Raw genomic sequence first — 18,037 nt, forward strand, 5'->3', positions numbered from 1 at the left:
GTCCAACCTTTATTATACACGAGAGGAGGTCCTTGGGGACACACACATGAATACATAGGACTGTGGACACACCAAGCAACACACCAAGCAGGAGCAGTAGCCGGGTCTTGCCAGGTACACGATGAAGGATGTGTATTTTGAAAACTTTGTTAAAAATGATTGATAATTCATTGAATACTTTGTGCTCACAGCAGTCATATGTGAGAAGGCAGCCCAGAGGACCAAGTGGCTGAACAACATCTGGTCGGCAAACCAGGTTGCGGAGTACATGAAGGAGAACGCGATCCAGAGGGCTCAGTGGACCAGACTGACTGAGGCCAAGACAGTCCGAGATATTCCAAGAGTATCGGCTTCTGCTGGATACTCCAGGCATGGTGGGTTAAATGTTTTACATAAACATTAGACTTGAATTTGATCCTGTTTGTTGTGATGAACTAGCCTGGCTGAGACAGCCCACGTGACTCACAGCACAGGGGGAGCTGTAACCACACTGGTCTGGAAAGGAGGCTGTATGTTAATGCCATATTCGCTAATAAATTGTGCAACAGGGTTTGATTAGTTCTCTCAAAAGTTGATTTCTCTTCGGGTTTGAGATCTCTCATTGTTTGGATTTGATAATTCTACCATTGTAATAGAAGGGGGGTGGCGCTCAGTGACTGTGGGTGTTTGAGTGAGAAAGACACAGAGGAGCACCAACCTGTAAAAGCACAGCCCCCTTCATTATCAACGCATTGTGCCGACAACCTCAAAGAGCCATTCCAGACTCTGAAGTCAGGAGTACTTCAATAGTTAGGTGTTAGCCAGACTAGTGATTAACTGCAATGGAAATGTAATTTTCTGGCTCCAACATGACACAATTTGAAGTCAGTATCACAAGCATTAGAAACAGCTTTGGGTGTGAATACTTTGGGAACATGTGGATCTGAGCAACTGTGATGCCATTAATGTTTGTAGATATGTAAATGTGATCTATTGTAAAATATATTTAAGTAATTGTCTGCTTTACTACAGATTGCTCAGGACTTCTACATTTTAAACCCGGACTGTTCGGGGAAACTCACTGATAACTGGATCGCGGTCTTCAAGGACAAAAATCGTAGCTTTGCCAGCCCAGAGAGAAGCAGGCCCAAGATGTGCAGGTATATTTCGAAATGACCCTGCTGGTGGTGCCTCAGATGCTCATTCATTTTTAGTCTGAAACAATCAAGTTATTCACTAAACATTCTTCTCTCCAGATACACAAGCTGACACCGCTTTAAGACTTCAGCCAGTGGTCCTCCCAACACCAGTCTACAAGAGGAAGACATTCCGAACCAGCTTCAATGAGACCAGAAAGTCCATTAACTTGCAGCCTGTAAGTTTAAATAGTGGGTAGGCATAGTGAGATTGATGTGGAAATTAGATGGCATTTTGTAAACCTTGAAAAAAACACTATTCCAAAATCTGTTACGAATATCTGCACACTCCAAGACATTAGGAACATTTCCATCCAATTTGCGACAGATTTCCATGCAAATATTTAAAAATCTGCCTCAAACAATATGCGCATTTTCCCACCGGAGATGATTCCAGCAAACTGACTTTTTTGCGGAGAAAAGGCTGTGCTGATGACGTAGAAAAAAATACAAGTTAAATGGGTTTCCATCGCATTTTCAGCTCTACTGTTACGTTATTTAGCAAATGTGCCCAATCTGGTCACTAACAGGGATGTAAACAAATGTGTGCACAAAATTTCACAGAGAAAAGCTTTTTGTGTGTATGGAAAATTTCTGTAAATATTTTATTTCATCTCATGACACATGGGACCGATATTTTACATGTTGCGTTTATATTTTGGTTCAGTATACATTATGGGATTATTATGGATAAGACTGATATTATTTGCAATCTGAGTGTGCACATCAAGTTCAACTGACACTTTAGTCGGATATTTGGTTCGTTAAATAATATAAATAAATTCTAATAATCATCTTATGAAATCTTATCTTGTAAAATAATAAATATTTGGGCAATAGGACTTTTTTAGATGTGCTATTTAAAAATATATATATATATTCTTGTACATTCTCTGACGTGATGTATGTTCTGAAATGCAGGCTATAATTAAGTATTTGAAATTCAACATTGTATCTTGATTGTGTGTGTAGGAAAGGGATGGGGTGAAATAGTAGAAAGGCAAAAATATGCAAGCAAAATTTAAATTACGATGGCACTGAAAATAAACCAAAGATTACATAAATTAATCAACTACTGTGTTTGTCCAATATTGACACAAAATTAACAAAATGTGGTTATTTTTTACCCAGCATTTTTGAGTAACAATAATTCATTTTGAATAACTACAGTACATTTCTACTTTATTTATTTTTCTCCACAATTTCGTGGTATCCAATTATCCAAGCCGGAAGCCAGCCACACCAATGTGTCAGAGGAAACACCGTACACCTAGTGAACTGGTCAGCATTCACTGTGCCCGGCCCACCACAGTGGTGGTGCACAATGAGACAAGGATATCCCTACCGGCCAAACCCTCCCTAACCCGCACGACGCTAGGCCAATTGTACATCGCCTGGTGGACCTCGGTCGCGGCCGGCTCCGACAGAGCCTGGGCTCGAACCCAGAGTCTCTGGTGGCACTGCGCCACCCGGGAGACATATTTCTACCTTTTTAAGATGACAAAATGTAAATTATTTTCAGTAATTGTTTTCGGGATCCTAATTGTGTTTTGTTTTCTGATTGTTTCAGTGCATGCATTCAACACGCTTTGGATAAAGGACTTCCACAGGGCGCCATCTCAAGTTCATTCAAAGAGGGAATAGTTCTGAACTGGTTTACATTTTTTTGTTTTAATTATAATTGTGTTCATTATCTTAAACTTCCATTGGTTAATCGATTTCTCAGTTATCACTTTGCTCATGTAAATAGTTCGTAGTTGTCCCTTTAAGGAGCCTAAGGTCAACATCCCCATAGTGTCCACATTTCTCTCATGTAAATGTTGTAGCAACATAAATATTAAATAAACAATTTATTTGGTTAATATCCAGTTTTTGCTATGTTCCTTATTACCATGCTGATGATTTCAAGTTGTATTGGATTAATTTTTTTATCTGTTAAAGACGTTGAATACATCTTTAGTATATTTATTACATTTAATATGCAGTTTTTTTTCTCTGAAGTAAGTTAATTTAAAGTTGTGATTTGGTTTGTGTAGATACATGTCACTGTTTAAAACACAGTAACCAAAAACCTGCTCCAATTTGCATATTCATACTGAATGTTCGCCACAAGTTTCCTAAAATTGTTTTCAAGAAGTTCTCAAGTTGCCGTAAATTAACTGCAACAGTTGCCATTGGGCCAGTATTGTTAGGGCCTGTCCAGAAGCATACCCTAGCATGTTGTGTAGATCTGAAACAACCAGATAAATGAAAATTCGCCCTATTGCTTACATCTAACTAGGCAAGTCAGTTAAGAACGAATTCTTATTTACAATGACAGCCTAGGAACAGTGCCTTGTTCATGGGCAGAACGACAGACTTTTACCTTGTGAGCTCAGGGATTCAATTTAGCAACCTTTCAGTTACTGACCCTAAACCAGAGTGAATTATGAACACACCCATAGTCCCTACACAAATCGAAGGTTGCTACCCAAGCCGGCTGGTCGTTTGTTCTATTGGTTCGGTTGCTAGAGACAGGACCCAGTCGTTCAGTCTTTTTGTTCTGTGCCTATGAACACGACCCAGTCGTTCGTTCTAAATGTTCCATTGCCATACTGGCTGGCAACGTTCTTATCCCTTGCTTACACGTCAAGAAGTGCAGCCAGGATTTGGATACATCCGTGACATTGAGCTAATGTGGCGCGATTTCGCCTGGCATAGAAAATGTGCTCACTCATCAGTACACTGTTTTCATAGGAGGTAGCCAACAACACAGCTAACACAATCACTGAAGCTGGAAAGACTGCAAACAAACCGCACTTCGTTTCGTTTTACCTTTTTTCTATTGCCATTTCTTTGTATACATACATACAAATGATGCCAGCTGATTCATGATTTCAACTGGCTGAGAAACGCTGCCTGCCTGTCTGTCTCGTCACAACGCGTTCATTACTATGGGACACTAAATATTGAAACAATGTTGCAAATGTCGGAGAGACTGACGCCAAGGCTTATACAAATATCCACTGTTGAAAACATTGTTAGACTAAACATGTTAGTCTAAAAGAAATGTGAGATAATGTCTAGATGCTTTTTATAGTAGAGATCACGTTTATAAGTTGACTGGCTGGGCTGATGAGACAGTGGATTGCGCAGTCAGATGGAACAGAGTAAATAGGTATTTAAAAAAATCTGATTTAGCCTGTGGTAACTTGTGGAATAGACACCGGCTGGAATGCGGTTTTAACCAATCAGCATTCAGGATTAGACCCACCCGTTGTATAAAAAAAAAGAAGCAATAAAGCACGGGAAGCAGTGCTGTATCATGAATAGAGTGACAGGTAAATGGGTTGACTGGCTATAGCGTTGGGGTGCGGTACGCCATTTACCTATGACCGTATTCATGATACAGCACTGCCTTGCATGTCTTATTGCTTAATTCATATCTTATATTCTGACAACATGGCATTTCACTGTTTGTCCACACATACAATTTGATTTGATTTGAACCATGTTCTGTGTATTTTTGGTGGGACGTAGATGGAATATTCTCCTAACCCTCAGAAAACTGGACACATGAATGTTCTTGCAAAGTTCCCATGAAAAATGCCTAGAACATTATTATGTATTATATTATAAATAGGTTCTCAGGTGGTTTTTGCTAACATACATAAAATGTTCTAACTAACGGGAAACTGGACACTCACAAACATCTGGGGAACATTCTCACTTGAATTGTTAGCTGGGATTTCTTCCTTCATTCCTGCTGTGTTAGTAGTTTACAGTAGTCAACAACACTGGAACAAAGTTATGTCCTGACCTAGCCAATGTCTCAACACTCTCCGTACACTAGTCTAGTGAGACCGCTGATGGGGCCTCCCCTCTACCAGAGGTTGAGACGGGTTTAGCTGCTTTTCTGGGGGCATACAGTATGAGTTTTGTATCCTTGCACATAAATTAGCTAACACCCGTGTCCTCCTTTAAGGTACTACACATACTATTGGCTACTATTTTCTAGTTACCTAAAAAATCACATACTTATCGTACTAATCTATCATCCTAGTTTAACATTTTTATTAAAATGTTGTGATCATAAGATACCAGTGTATTTGTGTACAGAATTATTCATAGTTTCACACTGTATGATAATGCCTGTTTTCTGCTGTAGGGAGTGGCAACAATCTCCTCCTGCTCTCTGTCTGTCAGTTTCTAGCAGTCGGTTGGATTTATGATAAGTCCTCCAGATTCTCTGGTGATAACAAATGCAGGACAATTAGGTAATGTGTCTCTTCAGGAGTTAGTTATTTGCCCCAAGCGACAGTTCAGTTCATGTTTTGAGTTGTGATTTATCCTGAGTGAGAAATTACTATGTTGAAATATTTAGACCTTCTTAAATGGGTTTGAATCATTTTGGATGAATGCGGTTGTGGATACATCCACCTAAATGTGTGCCACACCTTAACATGTTCCTTTTTTGTCTTTTGCATTTTTTGCCACATTCTAAAATGGATTAAATAGTTTTTTCCCTCATCAATCTGAACACAAAAACTGCTAATGATTTAATTTGTGGCTCACAAGTAATACCACTAATTATACATTACCAGTGTGATCATATACCTCACGTTTTGAAATACAATTTTGAAATGGTCTGAGAAGAACAACATTGGCAGGGCAATTCAAGAATAGCCAATATACAGTGTTAATGTATTGAGCCTACAGCCTCTGCACAAACCTCATTGTTACAGAACAGTTTTTTAGGTTAATGTTGCATAAGTCATGTTGAATAAAAACATTTTACTCTGAAATTGATCTCGGCCCAGAAAAGGTTGGTGACCAATGCCCAAGGGCTATGAGAGTGTGTGTCATGAAATGATTTTCATGTCAGATGTACTGAAATCCTGTCAAAAGGTGTTATCACCCTCTGGGTGCTAGTGTGACAGGTTAAAGGAAATACTAATAGCCTGTTATACATTAAAAAGTATTAGTAAATTCATAGTATGTGAGGATCTTAAAACATTTAAGGTTAAGAAGATCATGCATTCAGTATTAGTTGATAGATTGATAACATTTATATAATTCTGTTAAAATCCGTCAAGCATACAAAGGGTACGAATTGTGAGAGGAATGTGTAAACGTTATGTTGATTACTTTATGTTGTCGTGGATAAAAGTGTTAATCTGTGATCTACTAAATGCTCTTAATCTATGAGCCTGAGATCGATTGCTCTGGTCTCCACTCAAATTCACGGAGAATTCGCGGTCTTTTTTCTCATTGCACTAAACGTTCCATGAGTAAACATTCCGTATCACGCTCTCGTGATTCTTTCTACCCTTTTTCAGGTACGTTATTGATGATTAAAAAGAGTAATTTAAATGTAATAACTTGCTAACATGTCAAGAGTGTTTAAGGTTTGTTTTAGTAACATATTGAGGAAGTTAGTTAAGTTTGCAGAGTAATATGAGCCGTGCTCGGTTGCAGCTAGCTACGCACTGCTAGGTACTGCTACGTAGCTGCCATTTTATGTCGATTGTGAATGAACCTGTGCATTGTTAATAAGATATTTTGCGGTGATATTTGTGTAATGGTTTTTCAAACACTTTATTGCCTGTTGATAAATTGTGTTTTGGTTTACTGAGTTAAAGCTTTGCTTGACAGTTATATTGAAAATAGTATTTGTTTCAGTGATGTACAGTGTATACTGTTATGATTTGAATAAGCCTTGTACCCTACAAAACTCTATTTCCTGTAGATCTGTTATTCTGTAAAATGTGTTACTTTTGTAAAATGATTGCACTAAACGTTCCATGAGTAAACATTCCGTATCACGCTCTCGTGATTCTTTCTACCCTTTTTCAGGGGTGTAACATTTTTGGAGGCTCCGCTGAGATAGCTGCTCAGATGTCCAGTTTCCACATCCTGGTCGCTGAATTCCGAGCCAGCTAAATCCCCACATAATAACTCAGGCAGGCTGCAGTGAGGAAAGTGTTGCTGTTCGAGGAGAGCTGGAAGTTGGTGGTTAAGTACGTGTCAACTGAGGCCATTGATCGACCATCAGAGACAGTAAGGACCATCTAATTCAGAGTCAACTCCTGCACAGTAAAAGTTCCTCCTGTTCTGTCAACATGACAACCGCCTTGGAAGAACTACAGGAAGAGGTAGTAGGGGAATTGCGCACCCTGACTAAAGACAAGTTACTAGAGATATGTGATTTCCTTGACATATCAGGCGAACAGAGAAGAGATGTTCAAGACAAATCCCGCATATCATTGATGACTCACATTATGATGTTCCTTGAAAGAGAGGAAGTTGCAGAGTTAGAAGATGGAGGCATGTCGGAATTGTTGCTACTTAAAGACAAAATGACAGAGATGATCAATGGCATAGATAACAAAACATGGCAAACTGACCATGATATTGAAACAGCCGGAATACATCACAGAATAGAGGAACTGAGAACTGTAACCCCACAAAAAAGGGTGGGAACTGAGCAGATTACTGCAGCCAAAGCCAGTGATTCTCTGCGTCAGCCCCAACCCCATGCCAATCTTCAGGGGAGCGTGCCGCTCTCACCCAATGCACAGCCCAGCTCATACTGGCGCAAAGAGTTTAAAATATCTGGTCAGATAGGTGAACCGGGCCAGAAAGATAAACTGATTTTTTCCAGCCTTGCCCATCAGATCGAGAGTGGACTTAACAGAGGCTATCCTGAGGTAGAAATAGTAGACGCAGTAGTCAGGGCTATTTCTCCAGGCTCACAGCTACGCAGTTACTTGGAAGGTAAACCCCAGCTAACTCTTCCCACACTTAGATGTATCCTGCGTTCCCACTTCCAAGAGAAGAGTGCTACAGAGCTTTACAAACAGCTAGCTTCAGAAGCACAGTATAGCAAGGAGACCCCTCAAAGCTTCCTGATGCGTGTTTTAGATTTGAGGCAAAAAGTACTGTTTGCATCCCAGGAGTCAGAATCAGGGCTTAAGTATGACCCTGCTCTAGTCCAGCGCATGTGTTTACACACAGTCCTTACAGGTCTCCAGAGTGACAGTATCAGGATAGACATGCAGCCTCTCCTGCTAGATAGCGAAACATCAGATGAGGTTTTGCTAGAGAAGCTTAACATTGCTTGTGCTAATGAGATAGAAAGACGAAACAAAAAGCGGTTTCATGCCCCACAGCCTGCTACAACTGTAAGTGTAGTCCAGTTAGATGATACGCCATCCACAAAGTGTCCTGTGAAGGAAGCCAAAGTCAAGATACCAGTAGAACTGTTAACAGAGTTAGCTGAACTTAAGACAGGTGTAGCTTCTCTAAAAGGTCTCAGTGCAGAGATTGCTCAGATTAAGGAGACATTACAGCAGCCTATGTTTCAGTCACCGCCTTGTGCCTATGCCCCACCTCCAGTTAGGAGGCCAGATTGGGGCCCCCAGCCACCTGTTTCCCAGCAGCAGTATTACAGCAACTACAGTCAGTCCCAAGCACCTGACCCTGCGCAGCATCAATATGCACCTAACCGGTATGCCAACCGCTCTGCTCAAGCTCCAAGGAGGTGTTTTGTCTGCCAGCAGGCCAGAACAGATGCACGCTGCACACACTGCTTCCGATGTGGGAGTGGAGAACATTTTCAAGCTGGATGTAAAATCCGGGGAGTCAGACCATCAAGGGAGGGCCATTTAAACGGGGAAAGGTTACCGCTGAGGGACGAGTGTTAACCATAGCTACCAAAAAGTTCCAGAAATGTGCAAATTGTGCCAGAGAAGATTCATTTGAGAACCTGAAACAATGTTCATCATGTAAAGAGACACTGTACTGTTCCAAAGTATGTCAAAATCAACATTGGATTAAACATAAGGAAAAATGCACTCACCTGAAAAGTAACTCTACCAGTGGAAGGTTTTCCTGCACAGAGGAAAATGCCCACTCCTTACCATCCCTAGCTCAAGGTCGCCACCCCCGTAAGGTCACCTCGCTAGTCGGCAGACAGTGCCTTATTGAGTGTCACCTGAATCGCCACCACCTCCAAGCTCTATGGGACACAGGCTCTCAGGTATCGGTCATTGATGAACGATGGAAAGAGGAATCTCTCCCAAACGCAAGGCTGAGGGATGTTTCAGAAATCCTGGACTCACCTGCTGATCTCAGGTTGACTGCAGCAAATGGGACTGAAATGCCGTACCTGGGATGGATTGAAACAACTTTTCGGCTAGCCTCTGAAACTGACGAAACAAAGGAACTGATCATCCCAGTGCTGGTAATGAAAGGCTGTCACCTATCTCATCCCATTATAGGTTTCAATGTTATCGAGCACATCCTGACAATGACCGAAAAGACTAAACGATACAGTACAATAAGAACAGCTTTCCCAAGCCTCAAAAGAAACAAGGTGAGTGCTTTTATACAGGCTGTTAGCGCAGAACAGACAGATGAATATGCAGTGAAAACCAAGAAAGAGAAGGTTGCTATCCCAAAACACAGTAGCATTCAGATTGAGTGCCGCGTAGCTTCCCAGCCTTTCAAAGAGGACATGACAATGCTTTTCCAGCCAGACCTGAACCCGCAGTGGCCAGACGACCTTGAGTTCTTTGACACACTAGTCAGAGTCAGGAAAGGTGTTTTTCCAGTTATCAGGCTTGATGTCTCTAACCCTACTGACCACGACATTGCCCTGCTAGGACGCACAAGAATCGGTACAGTACAAACCATTATGACTGTGTTACCTGCCCAAGTCTTTGAAAAAACTGTTACCCCAGCCACAGTGAATCACACCAGCGTTCGAACCCCATGTACTGCTACTGAACAGTGGGATCCACCAGTAGGTTTAACTCACCTAACTGAAGAGCAGAGAGAGGTTGTTAGGCAAATGCTTAGAGAAGAGTGTCACTCCTTCTCCAGGTCAGACAATGACATTGGCTGCATTGAACGATTGAAAAGGACTATTTCTCTAAAGGACTCTGAACCAGTCAAGCGCACATACATGTCAGTGCCCAGGCCACTGTATCAGGAGATGAAGGGTTACCTTTATGACCTCATAGCCCAGGGCTGGGTTAGGAAGTCAAACTCTTCATATTCTTCACCTGTCGTGTGCGTTCGTAAGAAGGATGGGACCCTCCGGTTGTGTATAGATTACAGAGACCTGAACAGAAAGACACATCCCGACCGCCAGCCCATCCCTCGGGTCCAAGACATCATGGACAGTTTAGGTGGTAATTCCTGGTTCTCCCTCTTAGATCAGGGAAAAGCTTATCACCAGGGTTCATCTCTGAAGAAAGCAGACCACTGACAGCATTTGTGACTCCGTGGGGACTCTATGAGTGGATACGGATGCCATTCGGCCTCATGAACGCTCCTGCAGCTTTTCAGCGGTGTATGGAGGAGTGTTTGGAAGGGCTCCGGGATGACATCTGCATTCCTTATCTGGACGACACGCTTGTTTTCAGTAAAACTTTCGACAGCCATGTGAATGATGTGCGAAAAGTTTTGAGGCGCCTCAGAGAGTATGGCATTAAACTCAAACCAAGTAAGTGTGATCTCTTTAAACCCCAGGTCCGTTATTTGGGCAGAGTAGTGTCTGCAGAGGGCAGCCGAGTTGACCCAGCCGATTTTGAAGCAGTAAGAGCATTGAAAGAAATCAGACCAGGGACTGTGGGCCAGCTCAGACAAATGCTTGGGTTACTCACTTACTACAGACAGTACATCAAAGACTTTTCTAGGAGGGCCAGCTGCCTGTATGACCTCCTGAAAGCAGACTCAGAGAAATTACCTGACCACCCACGGAAAACAAAAACAAAGAAACTAAGTCATGTGGTGCCCTCAAACAAGCCAATCCTGTGGACTGACCAGCATCAACAGGCACTTGAACAGCTGATTGAGTGTTTGCTTCACCCACCAGTCTTAGGTTTCCCTGATTTCACTCAGCCATTTGTTGTACACACTGATGCGTCACACCAAGGCTTGGGAGCAGTTCTCTATCAAAAGCAAGATGGGAAGCTTAGGGTCATTGCTTATGGCTCTCGAACCTTAACAACAGCTGAGAAGAACTATCACTATCACTCAGGCAAGCTAGAATTTCTAGCTCTAAAATGGGCAATCACTGATAAGTTCCATGATTATTTGTACTATGCTCCGTCCTTCACTGTATACAGCGATAACAACCCGCTCAGCTACATTCTGTCTACTGCGAAACTGAACGCAACCACTTCCAGGTGGGTCTCAGAATTGGCTGATTTCCACTTCACAATAAAGTACAGGCCAGGCAGAGAGAACGGTGATGCAGATGCGTTGTCAAGGATGCCACTGGATGTAGAGTCACTGATGAGAGAATGTTCTGAGGAGCTTCCACCAGACACCATTGCCGCCACGATACAAGCAGTCGAGGTTCAGAAAGAGGCTGTTGTACCTTGGTCACTTTCAGCTGCAGCTATGTCAGTGTCAGCTGAAGGTGAGACAACCACTGCAACAACCAGCTCGATCCCAAAAGATAGGATAAGAGAAGCACAAGAATCTGATCCGGTCATCCGTCCTGTGCTCAATTTTAAACTGTCGGGTTTCAAACCGCCAGTTAAAGAGCAAAAGGAATTCAGTCCAAAGACAAAATGCCTATTCAGAGAATGGGACAAATTGACAATAGACAGTGATGGCATTCTGTACAGAATCACTACAGCCCGCAAGCAGTTAGTTCTACCAGAGCAGTACAAAGGTAAAGTGATGGAAGAGTTGCACAATAACATGGGACACCAAGGTACTGACCGCACTGTATCACTAGTACGTGACCGCTTCTTCTGGCCATATATGCAATCTGACATCGAGCACTATGTGACTAAAACTTGTAGCTGTGTCAAGCAGAAAAAGCCAGCCCATGAAGCAAGAGCTCCTCTGACAAACATTGTGACAACACAGCCATTTGAACTGGTATGTATAGACTTCCTTCATCTCGACAGATGCAAAGGGGGATATGAGTACATCCTCGTGATTGTTGATCATTTTACACGTTTCACTCAAGCCTACGCCACCACATCAAAGTCAGGTAAAACTGCTGCAAATCTCATCTTCAATGACTTTGCCCTGAAATTTGGGTTCCCGTCCCGCATCCACCATGACCAAGGGGGAGAATTTGAAAATCAGTTGTTCCATCAGTTAAAGAAACTCAGTGGCATGGCGGGGTCCAGAACAACACCCTACCACCCGATGGGGAATGGTCAAGTGGAACGCATGAACAGAACATTGTTGCAAATGTTAAAGACACTAACTGAGACACAAAAGTCAAATTGGAAGGAGTCTCTGAACAAACTGGTTTATGCCTATAACTGCACCCGTTGCGAAGTGACTGGCTATTCACCATTTTATCTTCTGTTTGGGAGATCACCCAGGCTTCCAGTTGATATGCTCTTTGGATTGTGCACAGAGGCAGGTTCCAGTAACCATCGAGACTACGTGGAGAACTGGAAACGAGGGATGGAAGAAGCATACGCAATTGCAAATGAAAATGCTCAGAAAGCTGCTGAAAGAAGTAAGAAGTACTATGACACTAAAGTTAGGAGTTCAGTGCTACAGCCTGGCGAGCGAGTTCTGATTAAAAACCTGACACCAAGAGGAGGACCAGGCAAACTCCGTAACTATTGGGAAGATACAATTCACACAGTAGTGAGACAAATGGGTTCAGACCTGCCGATTTATGAATTGAGACCAGAAAAGGGTAGGGGACGCTCCAGGGTCCTGCACAGAAACCTGCTCATGTCCTGTGACCACTTACCTTTTGAGACACAACCAGAAGTGACCAAAGATGACAAAAGTCTGAAAAAAAGGAGACATCAGCCTGCATCACATCCTCTAGATTCTGATGACAGCGGGGATGAATATGACCTTCATCATGAGCCGCTACAGGTTCCCACATCTCCTACAGTACCTGAGGAGAGGAATGCTGAACCAGCGAGAGAGTGGGAACACAGGCCCCCACCAGTGAAACAGACAGTTGCGGTGCCAGTCCCTGATACGCTACCAGCACAGCCTCTTGTTGAAAAGCGGCTGGAGGAGACAACAACAGTTCAAGACCTGCCTGCTGAGGAGATGAACTTGCCTGCTGAAAATTTGCCTGATGATCGTCCACCAAGTGCCTTTCCTTCCTTAACTGATGCTGCTGAACCTGAGGAACCAGCCTACCAGCTGCCACAAAGAGAGAGACAGCCTCCAAGACGTATCACCTATGATCAGCTCGGTATCCCTTCCTGCTACAGTATCCAGCCACAGTTGTTCCCTGTCTACTCTGCACCAGGACTGGTTCCATGGCTGCCATCACTACAGCAATGTTACTTTCAGCCACCTTACATGTATGGGCTTCAGCAAACATGAGGCTACAGAGTTGACATGTTTGACCATGGACTACTGACTGATTTCACAGACTGTCACGAGACAATTTGCAGACTATGCATTTAGATCATTAAAATTGATGGACTGTTGATCAATAGTATGAGAAAGGACTGTTTATGTTATACAGCTTGGTCAACAGATATGGACTGTGAATAACTTGTTACTTATATTTGAACTGTGACCCTTGACCTCTGCTCAAGTACTACCTTACAGAAGAGGATTTTCTAAGTCCAGTGCATACAGACTGTTGAAGAAGACAATGTTGGTAATGTTGGGACAACATTTATTTTGTCGGGGAGAGTGTGACAGGTTAAAGGAAATACTAATAGCCTGTTATACATTAAAAAGTATTAGTAAATTCATAGTATGTGAGGATCTTAAAACATTTAAGGTTAAGAAGATCATGCATTCAGTATTAGTTGATAGATTGATAACATTTATATAATTCTGTTAAAATCCGTCAAGCATACAAAGGGTACGAATTGTGAGAGGAATGTGTAAACGTTATGTTGATTACTTTATGTTGTCGTGGATAAAAGTGTTAATCTGTGATCTACTAAATGCTCTTAATCTATGAGCCTGAGATCGATTGCTCTGGTCTCCACTCAAGTTCACGGAGAATTCGCGGTCTTTTTTCTCATTGCACTAAACGTTCCATGAGTAAACATTCCGTATCACGCTCTCGTGATTCTTTCTACCCTTTTTCAGGTACGTTATTGATGATTAAAAAGAGTAATTTAAATGTAATAACTTGCTAACATGTCAAGAGTGTTTAAGGTTTGTTTTAGTAACATATTGAGGAAGTTAGTTAAGTTTGCAGAGTAATATGAGCCGTGCTCGGTTGCAGCTAGCTACGCACTGCTAGGTACTGCTACGTAGCTGCCATTTTATGTCGATTGTGAATGAACCTGTGCATTGTTAATAAGATATTTTGCGGTGATATTTGTGTAATGGTTTTTCAAACACTTTATTGCCTGTTGATAAATTGTGTTTTGGTTTACTGAGTTAAAGCTTTGCTTGACAGTTATATTGAAAATAGTATTTGTTTCAGTGATGTACAGTGTATACTGTTATGATTTGAATAAGCCTTGTACCCTACAAAACTCTATTTCCTGTAGATCTGTTATTCTGTAAAATGTGTTACTTTTGTAAAATGATTGCACTAAACGTTCCATGAGTAAACATTCCGTATCACGCTCTCGTGATTCTTTCTACCCTTTTTCAGGGGTGTAACATTTTTGGAGGCTCCGCTGAGATAGCTGCTCAGATGTCCAGTTTCCACATCCTGGTCGCTGAATTCCGAGCCAGCTAAATCCCCACATAATAACTCAGGCAGGCTGCAGTGAGGAAAGTGTTGCTGTTCGAGGAGAGCTGGAAGTTGGTGGTTAAGTACGTGTCAACTGAGGCCATTGATCGACCATCAGAGACAGTAAGGACCATCTAATTCAGAGTCAACTCCTGCACAGTAAAAGTTCCTCCTGTTCTGTCAACATGACAACCGCCTTGGAAGAACTACAGGAAGAGGTAGTAGGGGAATTGCGCACCCTGACTAAAGACAAGTTACTAGAGATATGTGATTTCCTTGACATATCAGGCGAACAGAGAAGAGATGTTCAAGACAAATCCCGCATATCATTGATGACTCACATTATGATGTTCCTTGAAAGAGAGGAAGTTGCAGAGTTAGAAGATGGAGGCATGTCGGAATTGTTGCTACTTAAAGACAAAATGACAGAGATGATCAATGGCATAGATAACAAAACATGGCAAACTGACCATGATATTGAAACAGCCGGAATACATCACAGAATAGAGGAACTGAGAACTGTAACCCCACAAAAAAGGGTGGGAACTGAGCAGATTACTGCAGCCAAAGCCAGTGATTCTCTGCGTCAGCCCCAACCCCATGCCAATCTTCAGGGGAGCGTGCCGCTCTCACCCAATGCACAGCCCAGCTCATACTGGCGCAAAGAGTTTAAAATATCTGGTCAGATAGGTGAACCGGGCCAGAAAGATAAACTGATTTTTTCCAGCCTTGCCCATCAGATCGAGAGTGGACTTAACAGAGGCTATCCTGAGGTAGAAATAGTAGACGCAGTAGTCAGGGCTATTTCTCCAGGCTCACAGCTACGCAGTTACTTGGAAGGTAAACCCCAGCTAACTCTTCCCACACTTAGATGTATCCTGCGTTCCCACTTCCAAGAGAAGAGTGCTACAGAGCTTTACAAACAGCTAGCTTCAGAAGCACAGTATAGCAAGGAGACCCCTCAAAGCTTCCTGATGCGTGTTTTAGATTTGAGGCAAAAAGTACTGTTTGCATCCCAGGAGTCAGAATCAGGGCTTAAGTATGACCCTGCTCTAGTCCAGCGCATGTGTTTACACACAGTCCTTACAGGTCTCCAGAGTGACAGTATCAGGATAGACATGCAGCCTCTCCTGCTAGATAGCGAAACATCAGATGAGGTTTTGCTAGAGAAGCTTAACATTGCTTGTGCTAATGAGATAGAAAGACGAAACAAAAAGCGGTTTCATGCCCCACAGCCTGCTACAACTGTAAGTGTAGTCCAGTTAGATGATACGCCATCCACAAAGTGTCCTGTGAAGGAAGCCAAAGTCAAGATACCAGTAGAACTGTTAACAGAGTTAGCTGAACTTAAGACAGGTGTAGCTTCTCTAAAAGGTCTCAGTGCAGAGATTGCTCAGATTAAGGAGACATTACAGCAGCCTATGTTTCAGTCACCGCCTTGTGCCTATGCCCCACCTCCAGTTAGGAGGCCAGATTGGGGCCCCCAGCCACCTGTTTCCCAGCAGCAGTATTACAGCAACTACAGTCAGTCCCAAGCACCTGACCCTGCGCAGCATCAATATGCACCTAACCGGTATGCCAACCGCTCTGCTCAAGCTCCAAGGAGGTGTTTTGTCTGCCAGCAGGCCAGAACAGATGCACGCTGCACACACTGCTTCCGATGTGGGAGTGGAGAACATTTTCAAGCTGGATGTAAAATCCGGGGAGTCAGACCATCAAGGGAGGGCCATTTAAACGGGGAAAGGTTACCGCTGAGGGACGAGTGTTAACCATAGCTACCAAAAAGTTCCAGAAATGTGCAAATTGTGCCAGAGAAGATTCATTTGAGAACCTGAAACAATGTTCATCATGTAAAGAGACACTGTACTGTTCCAAAGTATGTCAAAATCAACATTGGATTAAACATAAGGAAAAATGCACTCACCTGAAAAGTAACTCTACCAGTGGAAGGTTTTCCTGCACAGAGGAAAATGCCCACTCCTTACCATCCCTAGCTCAAGGTCGCCACCCCCGTAAGGTCACCTCGCTAGTCGGCAGACAGTGCCTTATTGAGTGTCACCTGAATCGCCACCACCTCCAAGCTCTATGGGACACAGGCTCTCAGGTATCGGTCATTGATGAACGATGGAAAGAGGAATCTCTCCCAAACGCAAGGCTGAGGGATGTTTCAGAAATCCTGGACTCACCTGCTGATCTCAGGTTGACTGCAGCAAATGGGACTGAAATGCCGTACCTGGGATGGATTGAAACAACTTTTCGGCTAGCCTCTGAAACTGACGAAACAAAGGAACTGATCATCCCAGTGCTGGTAATGAAAGGCTGTCACCTATCTCATCCCATTATAGGTTTCAATGTTATCGAGCACATCCTGACAATGACCGAAAAGACTAAACGATACAGTACAATAAGAACAGCTTTCCCAAGCCTCAAAAGAAACAAGGTGAGTGCTTTTATACAGGCTGTTAGCGCAGAACAGACAGATGAATATGCAGTGAAAACCAAGAAAGAGAAGGTTGCTATCCCAAAACACAGTAGCATTCAGATTGAGTGCCGCGTAGCTTCCCAGCCTTTCAAAGAGGACATGACAATGCTTTTCCAGCCAGACCTGAACCCGCAGTGGCCAGACGACCTTGAGTTCTTTGACACACTAGTCAGAGTCAGGAAAGGTGTTTTTCCAGTTATCAGGCTTGATGTCTCTAACCCTACTGACCACGACATTGCCCTGCTAGGACGCACAAGAATCGGTACAGTACAAACCATTATGACTGTGTTACCTGCCCAAGTCTTTGAAAAAACTGTTACCCCAGCCACAGTGAATCACACCAGCGTTCGAACCCCATGTACTGCTACTGAACAGTGGGATCCACCAGTAGGTTTAACTCACCTAACTGAAGAGCAGAGAGAGGTTGTTAGGCAAATGCTTAGAGAAGAGTGTCACTCCTTCTCCAGGTCAGACAATGACATTGGCTGCATTGAACGATTGAAAAGGACTATTTCTCTAAAGGACTCTGAACCAGTCAAGCGCACATACATGTCAGTGCCCAGGCCACTGTATCAGGAGATGAAGGGTTACCTTTATGACCTCATAGCCCAGGGCTGGGTTAGGAAGTCAAACTCTTCATATTCTTCACCTGTCGTGTGCGTTCGTAAGAAGGATGGGACCCTCCGGTTGTGTATAGATTACAGAGACCTGAACAGAAAGACACATCCCGACCGCCAG

General features: G+C 42.9%; 1 long non-coding RNA gene across 1 annotated transcript; it reads left to right on the forward strand.

Annotated features, from left to right (window-relative positions):
* The first annotated feature begins 201 nt into the window (after window positions 1–201).
* Window positions 202–2,995, forward strand: LOC129844438 (uncharacterized). Its single transcript, XR_008757953.1, has 4 exons — window positions 202–374; window positions 1,012–1,139; window positions 1,236–1,354; window positions 2,746–2,995. It is a non-coding gene; the product is annotated as an uncharacterized LOC129844438 (long non-coding RNA).
* Window positions 2,996–18,037: the final 15,042 nt, after the last annotated feature.

Source organism: Salvelinus fontinalis, chromosome 3, assembly GCF_029448725.1.
Source record: "Salvelinus fontinalis isolate EN_2023a chromosome 3, ASM2944872v1, whole genome shotgun sequence".
Taxonomy (NCBI): domain Eukaryota; kingdom Metazoa; phylum Chordata; class Actinopteri; order Salmoniformes; family Salmonidae; genus Salvelinus; species Salvelinus fontinalis.